The sequence below is a fragment of the Amphiura filiformis genome, chromosome 9 (genome assembly GCF_039555335.1).
Source record: "Amphiura filiformis chromosome 9, Afil_fr2py, whole genome shotgun sequence".
Taxonomy (NCBI): domain Eukaryota; kingdom Metazoa; phylum Echinodermata; class Ophiuroidea; order Amphilepidida; family Amphiuridae; genus Amphiura; species Amphiura filiformis.
The window spans coordinates 60,049,597-60,063,515 of record NC_092636.1 but is presented as its reverse complement, the minus strand read 5'-3'; the positions used below and the strand labels follow the sequence as shown (position 1 = coordinate 60,063,515).

The window sequence follows — 13,919 nt, the reverse complement described above, 5'->3', positions numbered from 1 at the left end:
CTACAAGTCATTAAGCATGTCAACTTCAAGGCATTGTTTCGTGTCTGTCGAATGGTGCATTCATGATTGTACAGCATGCATGTCATGTGCAGCAGGCATATAAATTTAACTGCTCAGTAAGCTTAACTATTTTAACATATCCTGATGATACAAAATGGAAAACCAAGTTGAAATATACATCCAGCAATGTGTCCAAAAGTCAAGTAGACCTTTAAAGAAAATTTAAATGTTTACTAACCTGTTTTATTTGCAAATTTAGGCCTCAAGTTCATGTTCGTCACACGTACGCGTACAACTCCTTTTGCTTCAAGCCAGTTAAGCGAGTGCCATGGTGCCGTGTTTAATTACCGCTCTACCATTGCTTAAGCACATGATCAGAAGAATCGGGAATCACCGTCAAAAACTTGGCGCTTGGTGGCAAGTAATTTTCGCAGTCTCCTACGTCGAAGTTCACTTGTAGCAAAGAAGAGTGAACCATGTGTACTATTTATGATGTCTTTAAAGGTCACGACGTTCGCATCAACTTCCGGTTACAAATTTCAACTGATTGCATGCGAGCTGATGGAGCCACTGTGATGCGAGCTGATCTTTTGATTATAATTCATTAAAAAAGTAAACAAAGGCACGCCAGAATGGTGCAGAATTGTTCTGCTCCATTAGAGACTAAACGACAAGGAACATCAAGTCCACAAATTAAGTTTTCAGCGGTAAGTTTAAGCTTTAAGGGCCTGTATACTGATCATGCTGATATACTCTGTAGTACTAGTACTATGCCATGTATGCCGAACTGCCGACTATTTACTGCATGCACTGCACAGTGCCTTACTCGAGAACTCCAGCTTTGAATTTGCACATGACACAATCATGACAATAGTTATGCATTCTATGCTATAGATAGTCTGTATATCTACCTTGGGTCACCGGCAAAAGGTTTGAAGTCATGGAAGTTCAGCGTGAGCGTGCTGCGTTGGCTTAGTACAACAATTAAGTCATACCTAGAATATTTTCTCAATTTGAATTTGATCCTTTCTAGGTATGAGTATGACTGATTGTACGCGTAAAATTTGCATCAATTCCCAATGCCATGATATGCGCCACTTTTTGTAGGCTCTGATTGCCGATTCATCGTGGATTACATAGACAAGTACAACTGCTCTGGTAACCAGCCAAAAGCCAGTAGGGCCTACTGTGCAGTGCCGGTCTGCTATTCAATTGCGTGGTGCATTGGGTGACATGTATTTTCTACATCATTTGCCTATAATGATCCACCCAAAAATAAAAAATCATCATATATATCCCTGTACTAGCGTCGCTGTTGGCTTAGCGTGGTTTCTTGCATGTATATTTCTGCGGCATGATTGCGCGCGTAAAAGTATAATGTACAGTTGTACACGCACTGCAAGTAGGCCCAATGTTGCTATCGTTTTTCAGTCAGACATCATTGACATTTTTATTCTGTTAATGTTGAAATTTGGATTAAAGTTATTTCAATCCGTCAACTGTATTTTTTAAATTTGCCTAATCATGTATTTTGAACAAGCAACATTTTTTATGCGATCGCCCATCGGCTGTGTTTACTTCTGAACTTCCATTGCTATTCGGTGTCATCACTTCAGCAAATCAGACTAGATTTTAAATGCAAAGGTCTCTAACCTCAAATGTGAAGCTATCGGTGAGCAAATTTGTGGCTAGGCTTATCGAGCAAGGCTTGCATGATATGTCGGCATACGGTACTTATTTTTATTCTCACAAAAAGATGTGTTATGAAGTCAGTGCATTGATCGATTATCATAAATAATGATTTACACCAATTGCTTTGCTCAGTGGCATAGTTTCATGGGGCAATCGATCTGACCCAATCGATCTGAAAATTAAAAAAATCCCATAGGAAAATTGCCGGAAAATGGCTTGTGCCCCCCAATCAGACTCAGTTCCCCCAATCATGGTCGGTGCCCCCCCAATGTGATGACCCATGCTACACCACTGGCTTGGCTTAGATTTAGAAGTACAACAATGTATTATTATTTTCCTCAGGAACGGGCTGTTGTTGACTTGGTAAACTTGTTTGGAACAAAATCACTTACAATTTTGATTTTAATTAGGCCTACTCATTTCCATATTTTCTCGGTCATCTTTTGAACATTGCATTTAGCATGTACTTGCAGTCTAGCTCTGTACATGACTACAGTGATTGTCCACATAGAAGTACAAACCAAATTTGTGGCACCTGGGGTCGATGCTTTATCCTACACGCACTGCGTGTTTAAAAAAAAATGTGACGCAGCGGTGCGCCGGCAAGTACAAATCGTGCAACAGTTGGCGCGCCAAAGAAGCAGTTAGGCGCATTGCATTGAAGAATATATTCTCATACCTGCAGTTGCCGAGGTCTATTTACTTTGTACTTCTAAGTGGACATGTGGGCGTGGACATCCGGGTGCTTAGCAACAAATTAAGCCAAATTCTCTAGTAACAAGTGAGTCAAAATAAAAATATTCCATGCACGCATTCAGCGTAGGTATCACACACATGATGTGCAGTAGTCAACACAATGTGCAGTAGTTTTATAATTGATTTGTGCATATCAGTACCGATTTACTGAACTTGAGGTGAACTACATATTAGAGTCTCATCTAGGCCTTCTGATGTATCATAGACCCACTATACATATGATTTGATTGTTTATGATTCAAAGCTTATGTTATTTTGAGCTATTTTGAGCCATATTGTATACATATTGTTTATGCATATTTTCATAGGATTAGGCAAATGTTCACTGAATGGGCATGAAAACTGCCACTGCAGCCCTGATACATGTATTGGTCGGGGGGTACTCAGTACAAATGATTGACCATACAGGGACATGCTGCAATCATTGGTACCGTAGCATTTTCGGCCTTTCTTTTTTCAAAATTCTCTCAATTTCTTTTTTTATAAAAAAATAGCCCAATTTTGCTAATATTTTGAAATTTCGCCAAAATTGAGGAAAAATTTGGCCGAAAATATTTTCAAATATTTAACTACCTACCTACCTACCAGTCAGCTTCATGCATTTCTGCACATGCTGCCTGGCTCAAGAGATGCTTCCAAGTCCTACGGTCCAAAGCTGCAACCTCAGCCTCCTTTACAGTCCACCCTAGGTCCAGCCTTGAGATGTCTCTGTGGATGACGTCTCTCCATGATGTCTTAGGACGACCAGGTTTGCGTTTCCCATGGGTTGGCTTCCAATGATAGAGCCTCTTGGGGGTGCGGTCTCCATCCATTCGTTGCAGATGGCCAAACCACTGTAGGCGGCGCTTTCTGATAACTGATGTGAGTTGGGGCTGTTTGGTCTTGGATCGAATACAGCTATTTGATATATGTTGTGACCATATCACTCGAAGAATTTTGCGTTGGCAGCGCATGTCAAAGGCATCAAGTCTAGCCTCGTCCCTCTCTGTGAGTGTCCAGCACTCAGCAGCATAAAGGAGTGTGGAGATCACACAAGCATTGTAGAACTTCAGCTTGGTCTCCATGTTGATGTTACGATCCTTCCACACCTTGTCCAGCTCTCTGAAGGCTCCTGTGGCTTTACCGATTCTGTTATTCAATTCTTTGACATTGGACCCGTCAGCACTGCAGTAGGCACCAAGGTACTTGAAATGGTCAACTACTTTGATGAGACCTTCATTGCCTAGGTGGACAGCTGGTTTTGCAACATTGGATCGGCTAATGGACATGATCTCTGTCTTCTTATAGCTCATCTGGAGTCCTAGTTTACCGGCAGTAACACGGATGGCTTCTGTTGTCTCTGCCATCTTGACATCAGTCTCTTCAAGGAGAGCTATATCATCAGCATAATCCAGATCAGCTAACTTTTCTTCTGGATGTCTTGAACTCCTCCTTGGCAATAGGATTAATCCTCTGTTGTTTTCATCAACAGCCCTCTTCATGATGAAGTCAATGGCTAAGCCAAAGAGTAATGGAGACCAGATGTCACCCTGTCTGACTCCAGTGATGATCTTGAACCAGCTAGAAAGGGTCCCTTCTGCTTTTACTGCACATATTGTGTCCCGATATGAACTCCTTATGATGTTAATTATCTTGGGAGGTATTCCATAGATGTGCAGAATTTCCCACAGGGAGGGCCTGTGCACTGAGTCAAAAGCAGCCTTGAAGTCAATGAAATTAATGAGGCAGGGTAGCTGTTGGTCCAAACACTTCTCAATGATCTGGTTTAGGCTGAAAATTTGGTCTTGACAAGAACGGCCCTTTCTGAAGCCTGCTTGGTTGTCTCTCATTTTCAGGTCCACTTCATCTTTTACTCTCTGGAGTAGAATGGTTGAAAACACTTTTCCGGCGATGTCAATGAGGGTGATGCCTCGGTTGTTACTACAGTAGGAGAGGTCTCCTGCAAGGTCCATTCATCCATTATTTATTTGTATTATACACACCACCATGTTTAACAAGCGAGCTTGAATGCCAGTTGATGCTTGGAAAGCCATTTTAACGCTTGAAAATGTGTTGCAAGTATGAAATAGGCATGGTGGAATATGTACAAATTATTATCTATTTTTAAATAGGCACTTCATGTACTACTGAAATTTTTTCATGGAATCGTATTCTACTATATCATTACCAGTTGAGTTTTTGTACCATCTGCTGTGTATTTTAGGTTAAACCTAAAACTGATTTTCAGGTTTTAAACTCATCACAGATGATCATGCATTTATAATTATATGTCAACAAAGACAACAATGCAGTGTACTTCCATCATGTATTTAATACTTAATCTCCTGTTAATTTCATGAATACAGGTAACTTAGTATCATCAACGCCAGGGGCAGAATCTTCAAAGTAATGGCACAATCTTGATCAAGCAGCATGATGACAGTTGTATATATTGCATCTCAGCTGCACTTTTGAGAATGAACATCTGCAGGGACTTCTCACAGATTCTGGCTATGCTTTAAAACTATGAATGATGACTTCTGTTCAAAAGCACAGAAGCAGAGGAAGAATACAATGTAACAGGTAATTTATTTATTTATGATTTTTTTTGTTGGGAGCATGCAGGCATAACAGTTGTGTTCACATTGTTCGACGTACACCCAGCAGAACTGGTGTAAGTTTGACCTTTTGTTGATCAGAACTAAGACATTACATATTATCTGTAATTAGAAAGGGCGGCAAAAAAGGTCACAGAAAGTGGTAGCTGATGTTTACGCCGACCAGACGGAATGCTTGGTGGAACTGGTCGGCATAGTGCTCTGTGTAGGCTAGGTGTGGATATGCGGTAGGAGTAGGGAAAATATTGTGGAATTTTCATCAATGTTAGCGTAAGTTTACACCGGGTGTAACTCAAAATGTGAACACAACTGTATTTGACTGTTTTAGAAAAGGCCTCAATGGGGACTTATTTGCTATGTTACCCCCCCAAGCGGTACCTCCAACTCCTTAGCATCTGCATCCTCCACTCTATTTAACTGTTTTAGAACCACCTTGTTTGTTACAAGTACTGGCAACATGTGGAAAAAAGATGGCCATAAAAAGAAATTAAAAAAATTGAACAACTTTTTTAGGGGTATAAAACTTTGGGTTTTTTAGCAGTGAGTCGGTGTGATTCCAGACCCTCTTTTGTGGGCTCCAAACCATGCAATACATTCATAATGTATGTCACTGCCCTTTTTGTTGTTCCTTATAGGTGTAGCTGAGATAGGTGAGATAGGTCAGTATTTGAAGTTATGGGAAGCTAGTTGCAGCGTTCGAAATAGGGGCGGTCATTGGCCTGTAACTTTTTGGCCTGGCCAGTAACTTTTCTGACTGGCATCTAGTTGCCTTTTTAACTTTTTAAGGTCAAGCCTGGCTGGCCTGTAACTTTTTGAGGCATATTTCGAACACTGGCTAGTTGTGAATCAGAAAATGCACTACTTGATGGTCAGGGTTCGCAGGTTTATGCCGCAGTGAGTCGGTGTGAGTCCAGACCCTCTTTTGTGGGCTCCAAACCATGCAATACATTCATATGTATGTCACTGCCATTTTTGTTTTTCCATATAGGTGTAGCTGAGATAGGTCAGTAAGTTATGGGAAGCTAGTTGTGAATCAGAAAATGCACTACTTGATGGTCAGGGTTCACAGGTTTTTGCCGCAGGTGGAAAAAGCTGCGGTTTTAACCACAGTTTTAACCGCTTAGCAAAACGGTTTTTGCCGGCAAAATGGCAAAAACTAAAAAGTGATTTAAAGTTCAGATTTTTGATCTCAAAATGAATTATTAAATTAAAAAATTATTTTCCGGAGTGTAACAAGACCAGATTTTGTAATTAAAAATAACATGTTAAGAAATTAAAGGCATGCATTTTCATTGCTCACTTAGTGCATCTGGCATATCAAATTCAAAACATTTTCATTTTAAGGACTTGATGAGACAAAAAATTTGTTTAATGATTCATTAAAAGTTGTATGTTTACTGTTTATGAGCTTTCTGTGTACTTGTTAATATTTGAGTGACTATACATAAGTTTTTGCAATTTTGCGGTTTAAACCAGGCAAAATAGGTTTTTGCCAGTTATTGCCACTTTGTCAGCAAAAACCGAACCCTGTTGATAGTCAACTTGTTTGTGCATGGTATGTTTTAACTGAAAATTTGAAAAAAATATTTAATACATTCTGCACATTGATTATAATTTTCTCTCTTGATCTCTTTCTCTCTCACTGTTTTTCAGAGCTCATAGATCAACCCGGATATCCATGTTCTGATTGAACACCTGAATGGTCAGCTCAAGAGAAGTTCCCCTGCTATGATGGTACTGGAGAAGTCCTGTGATACATTGTTGTTTGCTGCATTTTTTCAACATCAGCCAGGATGACTTAAAATGCAGAGCCTATTAATCATGTTGACCATCAATGATTTGGAAGGAAGCTTCAGATGCTGATGAAGTAGACCTGTCCAGTCCTGATGTCACAGACCCTCCCTAGCACTAACCAATTGCCCTACCCCGCTCCAGGAACTGAGCCAGTGTTATTAGGAAAAACAGAGGAAACTTGTTCACACCAAATCTGACAACCTAAAATGTGTGATTGAACACAAGTAACACTCGAAATTTCATAGACTTTTGATGTTTTTGTGTGAGCTAGATTTTGTGGGATGGATGCATGTGAAATGGATCCTGTTGGAATTACTCCCAATTCCAGAAAAATACAGCACTTATCCTAATCCAGTGGCATAGCCAGAATTTTAGTGGGGCAAAGCCCAATTTTTGACCACATTTGTCAATTTCATGTCCCATTTTTAGTCATTTTATTGACACTTTACTCTTTTCCATCCACAAGATATTCCTGAAAAATGTCTGTGGATTTGGCTCACCTCACAGAAATTCTAATATTTATTTCATTATTGTATTTTTATTGGCCCCCCCCCCCCACACACACACATATGTGGGGCTTATGATATCATCCAGATGGTTGCCTGTCTGCTTGCCTGGTTGTTTGTTTGTTTGGCTGGCTGTCTGGACAGAAGCAAATTCATAAATCCACTGTGCAGCTTCAGCGCAATAACCGATCAACTTCAAACTCTGGCCCAGGTTTCCGGGCACCATTTCGTGCTCAATTTTTGGACAAAGGTGCCAGTGGGGTTAAAATTAACCATAAGAGTCTCGTCTTTCTGATTAACCCGGCTGGCATTTCTAAAAAGTGACGTGAGCTGAATTATTTGGTTTGAAAGTGCAGTTTTTGTGATTTTTTTTCCTTTTTTACCAAAAATGCCAATTACTAAAACAGAACTTTGAAAGTAAATGTGGCAGGGGTAGCGTTAACCCCCAATCGGGGGGTGAATGACCCCCCAAATTTAAAAAATATCAATTTTTCACCCTCTATATTGGGAATATGTGCAAGCTCGGGGGTGAACTCTGACCCTCTACTTTTGGACCTAACTCCTACCCCTGACTACACTGCAAAATATTTTTCACCCCCAAGATTTAACTTTCTCCCCGTGCATGTGGATTTTCTGCAAGCTCGGGAGTGAAAAACATGGGAAAACAACCCCCGACTTTCGGGCCTTAACGCTACCCCTGAAATATGGTATGAACTTCATATTTGCTGTGGGGAATACATGTCACATGTGTATTCAATATTTGTTAACAAACAATTTTGTCTTTATATCTTCATGCTATATTTTGGGTGAAATGCTTTATTTTCATGATTTTGTTAAAAAAAAAAAAAAAAAGTTAATTTTACATGGTAAAAAATTAAATTTTTAAAAAGAATTTAAAATATTTGAAATAAAAAGTATACCAATGCAGTGATATGAATGTGCACATCAAAAAAGTCAATCATGAGAGCTTCCTGAAACCAGATGTTTTTACCAAGGTGACCTCTTGAAAATCGAAGATCAACATAAAATTATCGTTTCTTGCAGTTTTGCCACCAAAATCGACTGAAAATGGTGGGAAATGTGGTTGCTATGGTAACTGACCAACCTGTGACTCCTGCAACTATCCTAAAATTGTGGTACTAGTTCATATAAATAATATTAGTTGCAATAAAAACTTGTGTATAGCAAGTAAAAAATAAAATGTTTGACAAAAAATGACAATTTTTAGCTCAAAATTGCATTTTAAAGCCAAAAACAAGCATTTTATGCTTACCTTTGATTTTCAAGAGGTCAGATAGGTCAAAAACCTTTCTTTTTAGGAAGTTGCCATGATTCACTTCTTTGATGCACACATTCATATCAATACATTGGTATACTTTTTTATTTCCAATATCTTAAATTTTAGTTTTTTTTTTCCATATAAAATTCACCTGTTTTGGTCAAAATTAAACAAAATCAACGAACTAATGCATTTTCCCTCAATGTGTAATCGTGATAGTTCCACTAATGTAGCAAAAGAAAATCCCAAACCCAATATAGCACCGGGGCCGGTTCAAACTCTCAGGAGTCTACGAGTCTGTTATCAGGTCAAAGGTCAAAAAGATCACGACCTGATACAGTCACTCACTCGCTGATGAAAGATGGAGTACCATCTGAAAATTCCGAGGTAGGAATTAATTCCTTGTGTTTGGATCAAAAGTTTAAATCAAAATCATGATTTATACCAACACAGATGAACTTTCATGAACGATAGCACCTTGTACTATTTTGTTGGAGCTGATTATACAGTATATTGTGCTATCTACTGAAGGGGCATGAAAACTGTTGATCATGCAGTGTTAGTGCTACATTTTGTATCAATCGAATCGAACTGTCTGATATTTTCTCTCCTTTATTTAGAGTGCCAGTTTGTCTGAGCTTCACTCTTTACAAACTTTATTTATCAAATAATATAAGAAATAAGTTGCTGAACAAGAATCTGGTTTTTGGTGTGAATTTATTTTGCCTCATACATGTAGATAAGGCGGCAAAAAAACCTTGTTCTACGGGTGGACGTACCTTTTAAAGTTGGGCCTAAAAATCAACAAAATCTGTAATATTTTGCAATTTACGGAAATACAAACAAACAATTTTTCCTGATATATTCGGCATTCATTTCATCATTTGTACAGGAAAAATTTGTTTCCCAAATTTTGGAAAATCAGGGTCGGTCGGGCCGGTAGAACAGGTTTCTTTTTTCGTCACCTAAGGGTATAGCACTGTTTCCCTCCTTTTGCCAGCCATCACTAACCATGGCCAGAGAATTATCATTGCACAGCAGATATTTACCAAATTTCCTAAACCTCTGGCCTATGACAAACAATTTTGACATAAAAAGTGGAAATTTCACACAGTATGTAATTTTGTGTGCTTTGCCAATTATCAACTACTGGTTCTTTTAATTTGTGAGTATTCTCGCAGTCCTAAACATGAAAGAATATAATTTTCAATTGAGCATTATTATTTTTGTGGTATCTGAGTTAAGCAGGAAAAGCATAATTATATTAATATTCTGTGAAAATATCCACTTTTACAGTATTCATGTGTCCTCGGGGAGGGTAAAATTGAGCAAGAATTAATTTCTCAGATTCTGGCACACAAAAAATATATGGGAGGCTATATTACAGGCTGCATCAAAGTGATTGATACACATTAGTTGTGACATTAGCCACATAGAATTCTCTTGAAATGTCAAAACATTATATATTAATCCCCAAATTTAATATGTGATTTTGTGTTGCAGTCTTGTACATAATATTATATACTTGTACTGGAAACTGTTAGGTAACAATCATTTTGATACAGCCTTATAAGAAAAACCACTAAATACATCAAACAAAAGCACAGTTTCAAAACATAAGCAAATTTGGGGAGTCATTTTATTTATTGCATACACAACATTTTGACTTTTGCATACACAGTACACACAATTAACATCTTCAAAATAATTTTAATATCCCAGGCTTTGACCTATCTACATGAAGGTTACTTACTATTACCGGTAGTTATGTGCCAGCGAGATACAATTATTCTAATTTTAGTACTCTCTAAATTCCAGGGACTTAAAATGACAAAACCTTGAAAAGACTTAAAATTCAAATTTAATGGATTTAAATTATACTCTAATAAAGATTTGAATTTCAAGTCTGTCAAAAGTTTTGTCATTTTAACAAGTCTCTTAGACTTATTTTTAAATCCTAGGAATTTAGAGAGTAGTCTTGGTGTTTAGTTCATGTGGTATTAGGTCAAATATCAAATACCTCATTGCATAGTGGTCAAATTTTCAAAATGCACCGATTCAATCCTGTTTTGTCTCAAATTACTCCTCTCTACAACCGAAATTGGAAAATAATTTGTTTGAGAAATATTTATAATCTCAGAATCGGATGAAATCATGGGTCAAAGGTTATGCATATTCAGTACATATTTCTATATTGGACTTTGGCTACATTAACTCTCAAGGCCAAGGGGACAGAACAATACAAATTACACCAAAATTGTAACTTAAGTACATGTTTGACTTTAGATTTCTTCTGTTAAGGGGAGTAATATGACACCAGTTTCGATGAAATCTGACCATTTTTAAAATTTGACCTCTGTGCCAGTCAGTGATGTCAAAAATCCTGAAATGGCAAAAAATATCCTGAAAATGTGCATTGCCTATACATTTGTACAGGATCACCCAAGTAAAATTTCCTGTAATCAGGAAATTTCCTGAAGACTAGCAACACTGAAAAAAGTTTTGACATTTGACCTATTTAACTTCTGAACTAAGCACTGTAGAAAAATATGACAATACATTTTTTTATTCCCCGTGATCATTGGTGATAAGAGGAACAATATGAGATACATTACAACATGATGGGACTGTTTTTCAGTTTTGGTCCCACTGTGACCTTCGACCCCTCGTGGATACCACAGGGGGCATAGAAAACAAGGCGGTTCTCGAACCACAAGTCTCGCCTGCTTTCGCGTCCACCTGCCTTTGCGATTACTTTTGGTATTGGCCTGTTCAATTTGAGCTTGATTGGACCAATATTGAAATTTGACCTTGGACACCTAAATTTTGGTGGTTCTCAGTTGGGCACAATTACCTGGCTGATGGTGACTGTACCAACAAAGTCTCATGCCCATTTGACAGTTTTACTAATTTGACCACAGATGACCCTGAAATGACCTTCCAAAAATTTGGCTCTAAATGTTGACTGTACCCACCAAGTTTCATGCCCATGTGAGTTTTTGGTAATTTGACCTCAGCTGACCCCTGGGTGACCTCAAATGACCCTGAAATGACCTTCCAAAAATTTGACTCTAAATGTTGACTGTACCCACCAAGTTTCATGCCCATACAACATTTTTTAATAATTTGACCTCAGACATGACCCGAAATGACCTTCCAAAAATTTGGCTCTAGATGTTGACTGAACCCACCAAGTTTCATGCCCATGATACAACAGTTTGTAGTAATTTGACCTCAGATGCAGCCCTTGAATTAACCCACGGCACCCATGGCATTTTGCCGTGGGTGCCCATCCCCACTGCCGTAATGCCCTCAAAATATATCCTTTACCCAAGGCAGTCACTTGTTGTGCCCTCTAATGAAGTTGCCGTCCAGTGCCCCAGCCCTGCCCTTCATTATAAAAATCATCTATCTTTGTTTTGTTTGTTTTCTTCACTTTTGAGAGAAATTGCCTTGGTGCCCTTCTCAAATTTTCCAACAGTTGCCATGATGCCCTCCTGAAATATTACAAACTGCCGTGCTGCCTTACTTTTTCAGTGAAAATCCAAGGCAATTTTCAACTTGCCCTAAAAAGTTGCCGTGCTCCTTCAGATCATTAATTTCGAGGGCTGCTCAGATGACCCCTGGGTGACCTTGGATGACCTCGGAATGACCTTTTGAAAATTTTGCTCTAAATGTTGACTGTACCCACCAAGTTTCATGGCCATATGAGTTTTTGGTAATTTGACCTCAGATGACCCCTGGGTGACCTCAAATGACCCTGAAATGACCTTCCAAAATTTGACTCTAAATGTTGACTGTACCCACCAAGTTTCATGCCCATACAACATTTTTTAATAATTTGACCTCAGATGACCCATGGATGACCTTAGATGACCCGAAATGACCTTCCAAAAATTTGGCTCTAGATGTTGACTGAACCCACCAAGTTTCATGTCCATGATACAACAGTTTGTAGTAATTTGACCTCAGGTGACCCTTGGATGACCTCGGAATGACCTTTTGAAAATTTTGCTCTAAATGTTGACTGTACCCAACAAGTTTCATGCCCATACAAGTTTTTAGTAATTTGACCTCAGATGACCCCTGGGTGACCTGGGATGACCCTGAAATTACCTTTAAAAATTTGACTATAAGGGACCATTCAAACACTTGTAAGGGGGGGCCTGATGCAAAAAAAATTCATCACAAAAATTTTTCAGGCCCCCCTTTACAGTCCTCAAAAATTTCAGGGCCCCCCCTTTTTGACATGAAAATTATGGGTCAACCCTATAGAAAAGCATATAAACTCAATTTTCCAGGAAAATTTGTGGTCATTTTTTTCAGGGCCCCCCTTAGGAGTCAAAAATTTTCAGGGCCCCCTTTTTTGCATCAGGCCCCCCTTACAAGTGTTTGTGTGAATGCACGGTCCCTAAATGTTGACTACCCACCAAGTTTCGTGCCCATACGACAGTTTTTAGTAATTTGACCTCGGATAACCCCTGGATGACCTTGGGTGACCTTGACCCACTAACCAATACAATAATTTGAAGAATGTGCGACACTTAGTCTCCGAGAAAATAGGTTTTTGCATTGTACACATAAATTATGCAAATTAGGTACTTAATTACCATATTTTGTGCAGAAAACCGAATCAGGTCAAGATCCTCTGGTCATGCTACCCCCTACCAAGTTTCATCATCATAGCGCTTAGGGTTCTTACGGATCCCCAGATACAGCTCCAGAAGGCGAATTTCTTCAGATATCCTACCATATTTGTAAAAGCGTTCCGCTTAAATTATGTAAATTAACAACTAAATGCGCATACTTTTCACGAAAAACTAATCATGTGATTAGCAGGTGTGTATCATTTCTGTCACCAGGTTTCGTTACCCGACAGATCTTGAAGTAGTCTGTCCACAAACGCCGCTATCAATTTACGCTGATTTTCGCATAAATGATGCAAATTAGCTATGTTAATTTGCATATTTTTTACCGAAAACATATGTTGCGGAGCAAACTCAGATGTCCTTCCTCTCACCTAGTAGCGTCCCCGTAGGTCTTACGGTTCCCTAGATACAGCTCCGGACATACACACACATCCACCCCCCCCCCCCCCCACATCCATCAATCCATCCACACGGACAGACAGAAATAGTGATTACTAAGTCCCATCCTGAAGTTCAGGTGATACAAAAATGGAACCAATCAACTGATGATAGGAGACAAATACACCACTAATCACGCAGTGTAAAGTACTATCTATTGAAAGTAACACTCAAATACTATACTGATTATGCAGTGCATAGTGCTATC

General features: G+C 38.9%; 1 long non-coding RNA gene across 1 annotated transcript; it reads left to right on the top strand.

Moving 5' to 3' along the window:
- The first annotated feature begins 447 nt into the window (after positions 1–447).
- LOC140161242 (uncharacterized) lies at positions 448–8,167 on the top strand. The gene is made up of 3 exons (XR_011860084.1): positions 448–707; positions 4,794–5,010; positions 6,699–8,167. It is a non-coding gene; the product is annotated as an uncharacterized lncRNA (long non-coding RNA).
- The last annotated feature ends 5,752 nt before the right edge of the window (positions 8,168–13,919 follow it).